The 16,235-nt window shown below is 48.6% G+C and overlaps 1 pseudogene; it reads left to right on the top strand.

Annotated features, from left to right (window-relative positions):
- Positions 1-437: 437 nt before the first annotated feature.
- LOC136515825 (aspartic proteinase nepenthesin-1-like) lies at positions 438-3,996 on the top strand (annotated as a pseudogene).
- The last annotated feature ends 12,239 nt before the right edge of the window (positions 3,997-16,235 follow it).

Raw genomic sequence — 16,235 nt, 5'->3', positions numbered from 1 at the left:
AATAGTGGTAGTTAGCACCTCCCTTGTGTCGATTCTGGCGCCTCGTACGTGCACGTAGAGGAGTCGATGATGAGAAACTGGACAAGTTGCAGTGTTGTACTTGGTGCACGTACTGCAGACCGCGAAGGCCACCGGGATAGCGGACCATGCCATCGTGCGTCGCGTCGTCCGACCACGAGATCCGTGCTCGCCACTTGCCAGGACGCGGCGACTCCAGATTGGCTCCGCACTCTCGAGCGACTCACACGCCCGGGCACAATCGATTTCACTCAGACAGGCGCGTGTCCCGGCTGAAACGCGGGCGCTGCCCCGCGGCCCGCACCGCTGCTTCTGTGGCTCCCCGCCAGCCACGTCCACACACGGGTTTGGTAGAAAAAAAAAATACTCCGGCATGAGGGGCGCGGATCGCGTGCGCCACGAGCTCCGCGCTCCCCGGCATGCACATGCACCGCGTGTGCTCTGACCTCTGGGCTCTGGGAGCCGCGAGGCCGCCGGCCATTCGCGCCGTGTGCAGCTCAGTGTTAATGTGTGGTTAGTAGTAGTAGCAGTTTGTGCGGTGGGGCATGGCTAGGGTAGTAGTAATAGCAGTGTAGAGCCATCTTTACTGTCTGCTGACTGCTGAGATTGATCATGGTGTTTGTCACTTTGGGCTAGCGGCTCGCCTGGACGAGATGAGATAGCCCATCAACCATCATGTGTTACAGTGCCATGTCGCTTTGTGTCCATGATGCAGGGAAATTGCTTTGTCCCCACGCATGAATCATGAAATCCGCAAGAGTTTCGATCGGTGAAACATTTATATGTATGCATATATAGCAATAACTAGAAACATAGCCGCGCTTTTCATGGTGTTGACCAGTGTATCATGCTGATATTGGACATGTATATATCCTGTCATCTTGATTCGCTCCTCATAACTCGTAAGATTGGATCATTCAGTTATAGATTAGGTCTATGTTTTAATCAGTCAAGATCCCAAACCGGGTGCATATCTAAGATGTAGCTACTTTAACAGCAGGAACAATGTTGCGGCCCTTATAGACCTTGACTACGAACCACAACAAACAAGTAATAAAATATTTCTGTATTGAAAAGGTGAAGATATATCTGTTATGATCTGCCAATCAAATGAGGGCTAGCATGCCAATCAAATGAAATCTAGTACTATAGCAGAGTGGCTGCTCCTCTCAGAAGTGGTCTGATAAAGCTGAAAATTTTTCTCGAACACATAGGAGAGGTGCGTATCATTGTATTAGTAGAAGAAAAAGGAGTCATACATAGACCCAAACACACTCACACACCCCTCCACACCTTCCCTGTTTTCTAAGACTTAAGCACCTGTTTCTGAGTATACAACGACCGAGCAGGCTAAAAAACTAAAAGCCCCAGGCAGTGACACCACCAGTGGGCTTCATTTCTAGCTATACTCAGGGGCTGTGTCAATGTTTGGTGCAGCCCCATTGAAGACACAGCCATTCCAGTGTTTCCAGATGCTCCAAGTGCCAAGGAATCACAACCTTAGGGGAATGAAAGAGGTACTACAGCACCATCCAATGGTATCTCTACTGTAGTAGTGCCAAATCTAGCGTTTGCACAAATAGGAATGATGGTTTGAATTACCAGAATGCAAGGAATCAAATAATGCTGCATTCCACATATCTGAACCTTGAAACTTACTTCTTCACTTTCTTCAATCTGTGGGCTGATACGAAGATGAAGATACATATGCAACACAAAAAACGTAAAAGCAACTGTTCAACATAGGAGTAGGTAGTTTCAGAATAGTTGAATCAGATATCATGAGCATAAACACCTCCGGCTTTGTGAAGGGTGTGCCTACGTGAAACCAACCCCAAAAGCATACCTGATAGCTGTCTGTTCAATAAGAACATACAAGATTTCAGTCACATTTAGGCACACTTAATTATATTTGGCCGAATATGGGAAGCAAAAAATAATATGAATTTTAGGAAAGATTCAGAATGTATAAATGACAAATTTGGGATGCCTAATTGGCTAAAGAGTTAAATGCACCAGAGGTCCATTAACTTATGAGGAGGTTTCGGTTAGGTCCATCAACTTTCAAAATGACTTTTTGGATCCATAAACTTTGTACGCCGTATCATCTAGGTCCATACCTCTCCACCTTGGCTTCTCGTGCTGACGTGTCATGATGCCGTGGCCATGCAGGCCAGCCGCAGCCCAGCGGGCGCTCGAGCAGAAGCCGGTGGACGACGCCGCGCCACCCCACTTTGGAAGCTTGTATCTCTCCAACCAGGCCGAATTAGACTTTGACACTTTAAGCAAAGTTGGAGATCTCGCGTAGCTCTACAACATTTGTTACTACCTCTTGTGCCAAAACTAAACAGATTCGGAGTTAAGAGGGGACAAAGATTGATGTTTCCGTGTATTTTTTGCGGTAGTATTGCATGAATACAGAGCGCGGCCTCCGGGACGGCGGCGGCTGCGGCTGCGACTCTATGTAAGACCTGCTGCTGCTGGTCCTGCGCCACGACGACGACATGCACCTCGGCCTCGGAGAAGTAGTGCGACGATGAGGACACGAGCGGGCCCTGTCCCTGTGCGCCACCAGACGCGCCCGCCCCTGCGCCCGGCCGGCGGAAGCTCCACCGCCTCTTCTCCCTCACGTGAGGCCGCACAGGAGGCAGCCGGCCGCGGAGTCGCCAGCCGCGGGCTCTGCCGATTTCAGCCTTGGCCGTGGCTGTGGCTGCGTTCGTCGTGCTGCTTCGGATCGGCGAGCCGCGCAGGCCAGGGCAGCGTCTCGGTGCCGCCACCGTCCTCGGCGCGGAACTCGCGCTCTTGTGCGTCGCCCTGGCGTTCTCCACCTACGCGGCAGGCCTCTGGCTGGAGCCTACCCACGTCGACGCGAAGGAGAACTGCACCACCAAGGAGCGCATGCGCCGACCCACCGAGCGCACCCACCGCCGTCTGGCGTCCATGGCGGGCGGCGAGGCGAGCGCGCCCGTCCACTGGAATGAGTCACAGTACATCGCCGAGTACCTCATCGGTGACCCGCCGCAGCAGGCGGCGGCCATCATCAACATCGGCAGCAACCTCATCTGGACGTAGTGCTCGACCTGCCGGGCGGGCGACTGCTTCAGCCAGAATCTCTCCTTCTACGACCCGTCCCGGTCACGCACGGCCAAGCTCGTGGCGTGCAACGACACGGCGTGCGCGCTAGGCTCCGAGACCCGGAGCGCGCGCGACAACAAGGTGTGCGCCGTGCTCACCGCCTATGGCGCCGGGGTCATCGGCGGGGTGCTCGGCACCGAGGTGCTCACGTTTGGCCAGTCGGAGAACGTAAGCCTCGCCTTCGGGTGCATCACCGCGAGCAGTCTCACGCGGGGCTCCCTGGACGGCGCATCCGGCATCATCGGGCTGGGCAGGGGTAAGCTGTCGCTGCCGTCGCAGCTCGGCGACAACAGGTTCTCCTACTGCCTCACGTCTTACTTCAGCGACGCCACAAACATGAGCCGCATGTTCATCGGCGCGTCCGCCGGCCTGAGCAGCGGCCCGCCGGTGACGTCCGTGCCATTCCTCAAGAACCCCGACGTGGACCCGTTCGGCACATTCTACTACCTTCCCCTTACCGGGATCACGGTGGGGACAGCCAAGATCGCCGTCCCCGTGGCCGCATTCGACCTCCGGGAGGTCGCGTCGGCGAAGTGGGCCGGCACGCTCATCGAATTGGGCTCCCCGTTCACGAGCCTCGTCGACGTGGCGTACCAGGCGCTGAGAGATGAGCTCATGCGGCAGCTGGGCGCCAGCGTCGTGCCGCCGCCGGCAGAGGCTGAAGGGCTCGACCTGTGCGTGGGTGTGGCGCTCGGGGACGCCGGCAAGCTGGTACCCCCACTGGTCCTGCACTTCGGAAGTGGCAGTGGCAGCGGCGGTGGGGACGTCCCTGAGGCCGTGCTCTGTATTCATGCAATACTACCGCAAAAATACACGAAAACATCAATCTTTGTCCCCTCTTAACTCCGAATCCGTTTAGTTTTGGTACAAGAGGTAGTAACAAATGTTGTAGAGCTACGCGATATCTCCAACTTTGCTTAAAGTGCCAAAGTCTAATTCGGCCTGGTTGGAGAGATACAAGCTTTCAAAGTGAGGTGGCTCGGCGCCGTCCACTGGCTTCTGCTCGCGCGCCCGCGGGGCTGCGGCTGGCCTGCATGGCCACGGCATCATGCCACGTCAGCACGAGAAGCCAACGTGAAGAGGTATGGACCTAGGTGATACAGCGTACAAAGTTTATGAACCCAAAAAAACACTTTAAAAGTTGATGGACCTAACCGAAACCTCCTCACAGGTTAATGGACCTCTGGTGCATTTAACTCTTGGCTAAATAACCCGGTTCGATCAGTTATGGAAAACATATTATGGTAAAACCCTTTTTTATTGCCCGTACATCTTGGCTGCTATTTTGGAGATTAATCACATCAGATAATCCTGAAAGTTCTAAGTTAGACTTGGTAACGTTTTATTATTACATAGTTACTTCGCATGTATTTTATTATTTAATACTAACCACACGGTTTTTTATTCAGATGTAGCTATGAGAGAAAAAGCAGTTCCAGTTCAGCCATTACTGCAATAACATTCTCGTAATCCTAAACAATAAATAAATGATTTCTTAGAAAAACAAAAGATCAACTAAGGGCCTGTTTGGTAGAGCTTCGGCTCTAGTCAAAACAGCTTCAGTCGTGGATTCACCTGTGGACTAGATTCATTGGAGGAGCTGAAGCACTTTTTTGTGAACCGTTTGGTTAAACCGCTTCTAGATAAAAGAATGAAATGATCATATACCCTTTTCTTTTTTTTCTTCTTTTTTCCTTTAACTTTCCTTTCTTTTCTTTTCTTTTCTTTTCTTTTTTCCTACCTTATCCGTCGCTCGCAGTCCAACCAGCACGAGAGACGCGACCTCGTCTTCTACCTCCGGTCGCCCACACGCCCATCGACGCCCGCGCCTGGGGTTGCCGGGCGACCCGCTCTCCCACGACCCCCAGTGAGCCCCTCCTCTACCTCCGGACGCCGCATGCCATCCTGCCGCCGCCCGCGCTTGGGATCCCCCGGCGACCTGCGCTCTCGCAACCCCCGGCGTCCGGCGCTCCCACGACCCACGGCGACCGGCGCTCACGCGGTGGCGGCCCCCGGCGACCCGTGCTCCCGCTGTGGCGGCCCCCGGCGACCAGCGCTCGCTCAGTGGTGGCCTTCGGCGACCCTGCGCCTGCCCAGCCAGTGGGGGCAAATCTGCCCATCGTCCTGCACTTGGACCCACAGCAGGTGACGGAGCCGGGGTTCTGGCTCCCTCTCCCCCCCCCCCCCCCCCCCCTCTCCTCTCAGCGCCTTTTCCGGGGCTCCGCGTTAGGAGCGCCTCCGTTTTTTGCCGTTTGGTTGCGAGAGCCGAAAAACAACTCCTGGAGCCGTCCAAGAATCCATACCAAACGGCCCCTAAGAGTTCACTTTGACTGTAAAAGAAAACCGAGTCTGAGTGTTTCGCATGCCCATGGTACAGTAACACCTCTTCCTTATTTTAGCAAATTATTCCAAATCATAAGCATACAGATACAGATACGATCGTAAGTTATGTTATGCGAAAACGATTCCAAAACATGCTTATTACCATAACATACGGAGATTTCAAATATTATCTGGTACTCACGGATAAGAAAAATAGAAGGTATCATATGAGTTTAATGAAGACTGACCAATAACTAATTTAAGTGAATTGAGCTATCAACGATAGTGCTAGATTAAAAAAAAACAATTTCTGCATGTAAAACAACAATATTGAACTTACCTAGGGGATCATTTCTCTATGGAAAACAACGAGATTGAACTTACCTAGGAGAATTCTCTTTCATGCTACAGATCTGAGAGAGAGGGAAGGTACCCACCAGCAGCCGTAGGGACAGCTTATGGCGTGAAGGTCGTGGGCTCGTGGCCGGTGGGGATCTTCGCAATGGTGCCAAAGCAGCAATGTTGACCTCGCGCCGCACCATAGTTGCTTAACTTTTGCATCGTGCCGCTGCTGCCGAGGAAAGGGACGAGGAAGGGTCGGGGAGTGTACTGAGAGGAGGCGTCCATTGCTGCTATGTCCTCTTTGGTGCTTGCAAAGCGGAGAAGACAAGGCGCCGTGAATAGTATTTAGAGATATGCCATGTTCGCTGGGTCGATAAGCTATGGCTAAAAATACAGTTAGCTGATTTGTTGTGAAAAAAATACTGTTTGGTGACTTAAAAAAAATACGACTTATAAACGAAACGAACGGCACGACAGCAGCACCAGCACGGCACCACGCGTTGCATATTAGTATTTGCAAACGATCTAGGACTCTACCATAGTCCATAGACCACATAGGCGTTCCTCAGGGCCAGAGTTAATTTGCGAATCTAGAGATTCGACCACAACACTCCTAGCTTATACCATATGCTTATCAAAACAAAAAACACCCCTAGCTTAATTAGAGTTGTCCTGACTAGCAGTGTAGCAGGCTTAGTCAACAATGTAGTGTGGCCTTCTGGTGCGTCCATGCGTGGACGTAAACGGCAGATCGGTACGGTCCACGGACCACGGAGGATCAAGCAGCTGTTCGGTGGTTTGGTTAAGTAAGGATTTATCAACTAGCTAATATTGTCGAACTTATCAGCTCAGACACCGACCAACGAACGTGCTCAAGATCGATCGGTCCCTCTCGCCACACCAGCCACAAACTCAATTCCAGACGTTTCGGGGACGGGAGGAAACAAACGTGCACGCATGCAGCAGGCCTAATAAGTTGTTGACGTAGACTGCGTACCAGCCCGGCTCTCCCATGTCCATGTGACGAGAAACCACGCACTGTATGGGCCGGCCGGGCACCCAATTATCTGGACTTTGGGAGCCAGGCCATCGTTCCGGCCAGCTTCAAGTCTAACAGTTGCTTCCTATCTTTCTCATCTCGATCGGGACACGAAGAAGCCTGCACTTAACAAGAAAAAGGAAAGTTTGAGCTTAGTAGTAAGCCCTCCGTCCCGTCGTTTTCGTTTCCAGAGAAACAACTTTGACTAAATATATATTAAAAAATATTAATATTTATAATACATAATTAGTATCATTGGATAGATATAGCTTTTTAATAAATTTATCCATAGATAGAAATATTACACACATTTTCTATAAATCGAGTCAAAATTATCGGTACGTAAATCGTGACAAAAAAACATTTAGGGATGGAGGAAGTATGCTGGTAGAGCGTACAGTAGACTAGAGTGACGTCACCCTGACCCTGCACTAGCTGCAGAAGCTCATAGGCGTAAATTTTACGTGTGCGAGAGGGGATCATCAAAGGGCTTTGGTGGTGTTTAAATCCGGTGAGTTAAGTTTAGGGGTGTCACATCGAGGTATCACATGAGAGTGCTTGAATAGTAATAATAAAACAAATTACAGAAGTCATCAGTAATCCGCGATACGAATTTATTAAGCCTAATTAATTCATCATTAGCACATGTTAATGTAGCACCACATTCTCAAATCATAGACTAATTAGGCTTAAAAATTCATCTCGCAAATTAGTCGTAATCTGTGCAATTAGTTATTTTTTAGTCTATATTTAATATTTCATATATATGTTCAACGTCCGATGTGATAGAGAGTAAACTTTGACGAAGGAACTAAACAAGGCTGCTTGTAGCTCATCAGTGATGAGCATCAGTAGCACGGAGTACTCCATAGTTCATTCAGTATATCAGTACACTTTATTGGACAGCACTGCAGCTAGCCATGGCGTACGGGCAATTGCAACGAACGCCAATGATCAATATTGAGAGCTACGGTTTCACGTCGAAATCATTCAACCGCCAGGGCAGCTCCCATCAGATCAGAGTCTTTCGGATCAGATCATACGCTCTCAGTCTCGATCTCAGCCCTACTCGCGCACACGCCGAAAAGCAGCAGGTGACAAGCGTTCCTTGTTGTGATGAGAACGATCACCTTTCGTTCTCTTCTCTCGGATCCATATAATCCACTGTACCGACCAGGCAACCGCACTGCCTTTTCAGGCCTAACAACTGAGATTAATTTTTGGTGTCGTGTCGGGGCCGAGCTTGTCGGTAGCACACGGATGACACATTGACACGTCGGACGTCGCCTCTAGCTTTAAATTAATTTCATCCCACTTGCGTGGATTTACTACTACGGCGTGCGCATGGGATAAGATCGATCGGGTTGCTCCAGCGCCAGCGGAGAAGACCACGCACCTCAGTTAGATGTTGCTCTCGCGGAGATCATGTCGGGGGTCCCCCCTCCCCATGGCCCATGCCACAGCCACGTGCCATATTCGCTTGACTAATAAGATATGACTGGTTGTGAGAGAAAAATATTGTTCGATGGCTGAAAAAAATACGGTTTATAAGCCAAGCGAACTCGTCAACGGTCTAAAAAAAAATCCATGATCTGTTGGTTAGTGATGAGGGTGGGTCATGATGGCCTTGTTCCTGCTGCATCGCCTGGCTATTTAATTTAATTTTGAGAGAGTCCACGCAATAGAAAATGGAGCATGACTCGATACATCACAGTTTTGTGATATTTGTGTGGAATTGTTGGTGCGGCTGTGGTTACATGTGGAGGTTGGGAGATGAAAGATGAGGCTTCTTCTGCCCACTTCAGTCCTGGGCCGCCTTTCAATTTTAACTCTCCTGCCTGGGTTGGTTCAGGGATGCTGAACCGATTTCACCCGCTTGGTTCGCTGGTTGACACGTCTGGCTGGGATGGATGGTTCCAGAGATCTCGCGTGGTCGATCCCCCCCCCCCCCCCCCCCCCCCCCCCCCAGTCCACTGTCCACAGCATCGGTCCAAAGTAAAAAACAAGAGCGCGTGCGTGCGTGGCCACTGACGACACAAGGAAGCCTGTCCGGAATCCTGGTTCCTATCGCGATGTTAAAAAAAAACTAGAAATCCTTGCGCCGCACTCGCACGCTTTCCATGTGTCACTGCCTGCTACGGACATACGGAGTACGGCAGGTCTCGCAGGCACAAGATACCAAAGCTGCTGGCAATTCGGCGACTCGAATAGACGCTCGGTAGCTAGCCAGCGACACATCCCAAGGCAGGCTGTGAGCAGAACCGCAAGAGGGAATGGTGAGCGGAAACGCAATCACGGGCGAATTGCACAATGTCGGAGGGCGGGGTCTTTTCCATGGCTCCACTACGATGTCATTGTCTGTGGGGATTTTCCTAGGCCCATGTCACCAATTCACCATGTCGTCGTCAGAAAGTGAGAGGCTGTGAAAAAATTACTCTCGGTGCCTCACCGAAAGTCACGCACACGACACATTGACACGCACTCTGTCTGCTGCTGCAGAGTTTGCCTCTGGCCCAGCCGTTGATTCGACCTTTCTAGAAATCCTTTTTTTTTTCTTTTATGAATTACACAAGTATACAGTACATACGCAGACGCACACCTTACCTCTATGAGCACCTCCGAAATATTATCCCAGCACATCTCGAGATTGACGAAGTCATCACAGACGTTTCGCTATCGATAGGAACGTTGCCTACCACTACAAACATAACGCCCGCAATTGATATGCGGCGTGATAGACTGTGATATTGGATATTTGGCCTAATTCGAGAGAAATACTCCTAGTCACAAAGACATGGGTGGGGACCCGTACCTAGTAAAAACTCGTTCTTTGATACGATGACAAGGTTTACCTCCGATGCGGCGGGGCTGAGCTTGGACTAGGAAGCGGTAACATATGCACGTGGGACGTTTTTGTTGAACATTTGGTCAATTTATGACTTATATTAATCCATAAAAACGACTTAACCAATAGTAACAGTACCACTAACCATACTGTAACACCACCACTACTGCAGATAGTATTTAACAGTGCAGCAACCAAGTACGCTAACAACACTAACAGAATAGCATATGAATAATAGCGCACAGTGGGATTAGGTTTATACCCTAGGGTGGGACTGCCGGTACCCGCGGACAGTGAGCCACCATCTTCTCCGTCGGTGGCATTGGTGCGGGCACCAGTCCTCCTCATGTCTACCATGTTGCAGAGGAGGTCACGCTGGGAGGCTCCTGCAGATGCGGTGTTGGAGCAGTAGCACGGGAAGCTCCTGCAGGTGCGATAGCACAGGACTCTCCCGTCAGGAAGCAGAAGCCCCTGAACAGGAACCTGCAGAAACGAAGACGGGGCAGCAGTCGCGCCGGAAGCCGGCGCTCCCCAAAAACTTGATTCCCCGCCTACCCGTGCAGGTACGCTTGACGGGGGAAGTTCCGGAGGCCTGCTACCGAAGCTCCCTGTGCGCACAGGGAACTCCGGTCGGAGATGCAGACGAACAGCTCAGCGCTCAGATGTTGCGGAGAGGAGGAAGAGGAAGAGTTGGGTCTGTCCCTGCCGGACAGGGGCGCCCCCCTTATAGCCGCGCCGTTCCCCATCTGTCCGTTAGGCCCTGTCGGGGGAATGAACCTGGACAGGGTGGTTGGGTGTTGGGAGTTGGCTGCGGCGGCTAGGGTTTCGGTTGGGCCAAGCGACAAAACGGCTAGGGTTTCGGCCACGGCCCACGCCCTCGGCCTCGGCGTGTCGCGCGCGGGCGGCTCGGCTCGGCGGCGGCGCGCGTGTGGCCTCCCGATTCTCCCTCTCAACTTGTCTATGTGAGAGTCCTAAGACTCACTATTTAAGTTGAGAACCTTTTTAGTGAATTTTCCATGTGGTATTAATCACTTTTCCACTTAACAATAATTGTGGGTCTTTGAAGTTTATTTGATTAATTAGAATAAATAATGGGCCTAGACCAAATTAATCTAACAGTTTTCATCTAGGGAGGCACATGCACGCTAAAACAAGTATCTTTGGTTTCACATGAGATTAGATGATTTTGTCCTTTTCTTTATGAGATAGTCTTAGCTCCGTGTTTGGCTGAGGGGTTAGGTTCACCTCTGTTTCTTGTTTGCTACGACGAGAGTGTTGTGATGATGTAGTTATTAACACTGTTAGCCATGGCTATCAACGAGTCCTACATGCCATTTTATTTGTACATATTTTGTTCATCCTTTTTCTGTTCACGGCCTTAGTTTCTCCCGTGTCTTTAGATTAGTCGTTGCTCACCTCCCTACATGTGAGTCACCCTTGCCCTAGGTCTCTTCGTGCATTCCCGTGTTGCCGTCGTTGATGACTAGTGCTTCTCCAGCTCGCATCTCTGCCCCGGCTCTTCCCTAAACTGTTGCCTACTCGATCGAGCTTTCCTGAGCCAACGAATCAAGGTCGTAGTGTTGGATTTAGCGTCCTGCCGGAGATCCTTCGACACCCTCAGGCCTCCACACCCACGACCTTAACAGAGACTGTCACACTGTAGGGGATCATGACGTCTAGGAAGAGAGTAAATTAGGCAACTTAAAAATCTAACTTTTAATTATGGTATCTTTTCTACCCCTAACAAAACATATGTAATAGATAAACTATCTAAATATACAACTACGATTTTGCCACTATGTTGCTATCTCTACCGCAAAAGACGTAATAAAATTAATGTAAATGCGGAAACTAAAGAGCAAGGTAGAGATATGCAAACTCCCGTCGACGACTCCCTATTTTTACCGAGGTATCGAGAAGCACGCAAGCTTCTCCCTAGTTCTCTTTGGAGCCCCTCGCAAGTAATCCCTCGCAAGGGCCAAGCTCCTGGTCGGGTAACTCCGTGGATAGCCTCGGGTCTTGATATGTTTCCTTAGCTCCACTTGTATCATTTGGTCGGTTGGGAGTTGTATTTATAAGCCCCACTGAGAAAGTAGCCGTTGGGGAAGAAATCTAGCTTTTCTGCTACTGACCGGACGCTGATCACGTCCTGACCGAACACGTCCGGTCGTCCCGACCGTTAGAGTCGTGATCAACTGATCGGATGCTGCCAGCGTCCGGTCACATGCCACCAGACGCGTCCGATCGCAATTTTGCCGCTCTGGAACCTTTCTGTACTCGATCGGTCGCTGCAATTCTGCGTCCGGTCGATTTGTCGCCAGCGTCTGGTCTAGCGTCCGGTCGCTGCTACTGACACTTGCTGTTGCCGAGCCTCTTGATCGGAGCGTCCGGACACTTTCCGTCAACGTCCGATAATCTCTGTGAGCTCATTTCTTCGTGATCTTGCGTACGACTTGGTTCCTATCTTTGTGCTTGGACTTTGCTTGATATTTTGGGTCTTCTCTTGTGCTCCTAAAGTCTTGCTTATGGTATTGATCATCGGATCATCACGTCGCCTTCGTCCAAGTCACGTCTTGCACCCTATTGAACTATAAAACAATCACTTACAAATTCATTAGTCCAACTTGGTTGTGTTTGTCATCAAACACCAAAATCCAAAGTAAATGGGCCTAGGGTCCATTTTCCTTACAATCTCCCCATTTTTTGTGATGGATGACAACACAACCAAAGCAAGCAAATAATAGAATTTTGAAATTTGAAAACTACCTATTTGCTAGGATGCAATGCAAGGGGCAAGGTTATATGATGCTAAAAGTTACTACTTGTAAAACTAAAGGATACCACATAAAAAACCTATCTTGCCCTTGCAAATATCCCCATGTGGCATTATGGATTTAAGCCTTGCTTTCTACAAATTCTCCCCATTACATAGGCTAATCCATAATCTACTATCCTCTCTTTCTCGGACCATTACCACTTGTAGACCATTACCACTTGTAGACCATTACCACTTGTAAATTATTATAATCTAGCTTTTGGTTACATAGGCTAATCCATAATCCACTGTCCTCTCTTTCTCGGACCATTACCACTTGTAGACCATTACCACTTGTAAATTATTATGATCTAGCTTTTGGCCCTACACATTAATACTTGCTTTTGATCCTCTAAATTCTTCCTCTTTGGAATCAAACACCGAAAAGAAAGACATTAGTAGCACAAGGGAGAGTCAAACTTTGTGATCCTTTGTATGTAGAGTGGAATAAGTCATAAAATTTGACTCTCATATTATATAGACTAAGCTCTCCCTAAATATATGCATACATATGGTAGAAGGCAAAGCACATGCATAATTGGTAAATTATTGCTCAAGGGAATTTAATCTATATAATGCATAGAGAAAGCATATAAATATCAAAATGAAGTCAACATGATGATATCAGTTTAGAAATACCACATGTGGAAATTAATTTGATTTCTACCACTTGCAATTGGTGGTGGATATTTGAAGTATGATGCTTAACTTCGGGGATTCTATTTTCCTTGCAATGAGACTACTACACACATGATAAGCTTGAAAAGGTGTTAGTCTCAAAGCATCCAACTTGTAGAGTAACCCCCCCCTAAATTTGTGCATACAAATATGAAATACTTGTAGGAAACATGCACATTGATTTTAGAATAAAAAATACCACTTGAAAGAAGACATCACATGAATGTGAGAGTCATTTTCGAAGGAGAAATTCAGGAGAAATTATCTATAATTTGGACTTTGGCACATATTAGATAAACAATCGAAAGACAAGCTATGTGACGTGCTTCTAAACAATTTTAAACCATGTAGGTTTGCTCCAAAGGTCAAGAATAAAACCAAGCAAGCCTACCATAAGATATACCTAGTGTATGCATGATAAAAGATATAAGCATGCAAATACAAACCTAGGCATGAAGAGTAACTAGATGCTTAAAAATGTCACTTGTAGGAAATTAAATCTAGTACCACTTGAAGTAAATTGAATCTAGTTACCTAACATGAGAAGAGAAATTTGGGTTCATAGTATTCACTAACCCACTTGGCAATGATTTTGTCCATCATGATGCACCCCATAAAATGCATTCATACTTTGCCAAGTCTCCAAATTCCCCGTAGTCTATTCGACCTCTCGCTCCCCTTTCGGGATCCAAACCTTTTTGGTGCTCTTCAGGTTGGAAATGATTTTCTTTGGCACCCAAAAGCGTTTGACCCCATTGTTGGCTTGCTTGTTCACCTTGATGGCCACCACCTTGTTATTTTTCTTCTTCTTTAACAAGTATGGTGTGGAGGCCTTCTTTTCCACCTTGTTGGTGTAGGTTGAAAGCACCTAGGCCCCTAGTTGGATTTTGGTGATTAATGACAATACGAGATTACTGTGACTAGCGTGTGTTTTGCAGAGGTAATTAAGTTAGGTCATAGTAATGCTAATTGATTAGGCAATCATGGTTGTCATGCTCCTACGATGGAAATCATTTTGGTTTTCAAAGGATGGATGACAAGGTTAAGGATGGACTAGTTCTAAGTGTCGTTTGGTGTTGAAGAGACACTTAGAGTAGTTTAGGACTTTGTTTTTCCTTTGGCCATACTATTAAGGGGGGTATGGACGGGTAGCTTGACCTAGGTGAGTCTAGTGGGTTAGGTGTGGTGCACACTTGTCAAATCAAGCACTAGATAGCTCCTAAAAAGCCCTTAGATCAATTAGAGTGAACTTCATTCACATATGATTACGAGTTGGAAGTGAATGGAGGGTTAAATATTAACCGGATGCTGGTTCCGGTGTGACCAGACGCTAGCGCAGAGTCCGATCAGTTCATTTAATCAAGGTGAAGTCATCTGGATGCGACCGGACACTGAGTGAAATGTGACCAGACACTGGGTGCTAGAGTCTAGTCAACTCTAGTAAGGTTCTTGAGGTAGAATCCTGATCGGACGCGTTCGGTCAGTGCCGACCAGACGCTGGTCAGGTTCTAGCTACTGACCGGGCGTTGAGCAGCAAACTGACCAGACGCTGGGTTCCAGAGTCTGATCAACATCAGTAAGGTTCTAGAGGATAGTTTTCGTGACCGGACGCTGGTCAGTGTCCGGTCACAACTTAACTGCTCGGTGGTAGGGAGAACTAATCGGAGCATCCGGTCACCTTGATCGGAGCATCCGGTCACACCGCAGTGGCACATAATGGTTTATTTTGAATAAGGGGTGTCAACAGAATATCATCGGCAGTCCTCCAAGGTGTATCCCATGAAGGTAGATTGATCGGTAGAGGAGCATGAGATCAAGAACAAGAAGGCAACAGAGACACACGAGTTACACAGGTTTAGGTCGTCAGTATGATGTAATACCCTACTCCTGTGGTCTGTTGGTTTGTATTAGCTATCATATGATATTGCGTGAGTTTGGAGGGGGTCTCTGCCTGCCTTATATAGTCCGGGGAGTAGGGTTACAAGTCGGTTAGATCTGAGAGATAACCAGAAAGTAATAACTGATTACAGGAATCTTGGAATCATATATATCCTAACAGATCTCATAGTATCTTTAGGATATCTTCTAGATGTCTTGCGGAAGGCGCCGAGTAGAGTCATGCCCTGCAAGGCTTCGTCTTGTGGGCTAGGCCACCCCTGGGGGCACAACCCATGTGGTCTGCCATGGGTAACCGGGGTCATGCCTCCCATAGCTAGTCCCCAAGTGCCTTGTACCTGTTGTGTGACACCGTCTTGAGCTTGTCCGAGCATGTGCAAATAGTTGCCAAGCAGCATGTACTATCACCGAGTAGCGCGAACCGTAGCTAAGCAGCATAACCCAAGCACGGTTTGCCATAAGGGTGTAAGGAGCTCAAGTCCAGAATCAAAAATTTCTTTATAGTAGACCAAGTGTGCCCACTTAGAGTTCAACCATGAGAAAAGGAGATAGTCTTCTTTGGCTTCAAGAGGCATGAAGTCTTCCTAAATAAAGCAAGCACATTCACCGCGAGGTGAAGTGTGCCCACTTAGTCCCCAAGCCTGACAGTAGATAACGTAGTCATGTGGTGCTGGGGTCCAAAGTAGAAGAACAATGAAAGACCAGCCAAGCAGGTAGCCAGTCCCTAGGTGTAGCCCCAAAATGAGAAAGAGCACATTCACCGCAAGGTGAAGTGTGCCCACTTAGTCCACGAGCCTGCTGGAAGATGGAGAATGAATCTTGTAGCAGGGTCAAAGTCAGAAAATAGTAAAAAGACCAGCCGAGCAGGTGGCTAGTCCCCGAGCCATTTATGGAGTTATCTGGAAAAAATCCAACCGTGGAGAAAAAACTGGAGTAATGGTTGTACAGTAACTGTTACTGAGCCTCAATAAATGGCGGAGAAGTCAACGATTATTCAGCGAGTGATAACCAACGACGGTGATAAATGAGCGACTTGGGCTGCGGTTGTGTGAGACCCTAGGTTATGGCCCATTTAGCCACGTCAAAGAATACAGAGGGGCGCAAATCGTGGGAACGGTTCCCCAAAAACCCTCTAATGCGAAAGG

This window comes from Miscanthus floridulus, chromosome 17 (assembly GCF_019320115.1).
Source record: "Miscanthus floridulus cultivar M001 chromosome 17, ASM1932011v1, whole genome shotgun sequence".
NCBI lineage: Eukaryota > Viridiplantae > Streptophyta > Magnoliopsida > Poales > Poaceae > Miscanthus > Miscanthus floridulus.
The sequence above is the reverse complement of the archived record's forward strand: the minus strand, read 5'-3'. Positions and strand labels throughout refer to the sequence as shown.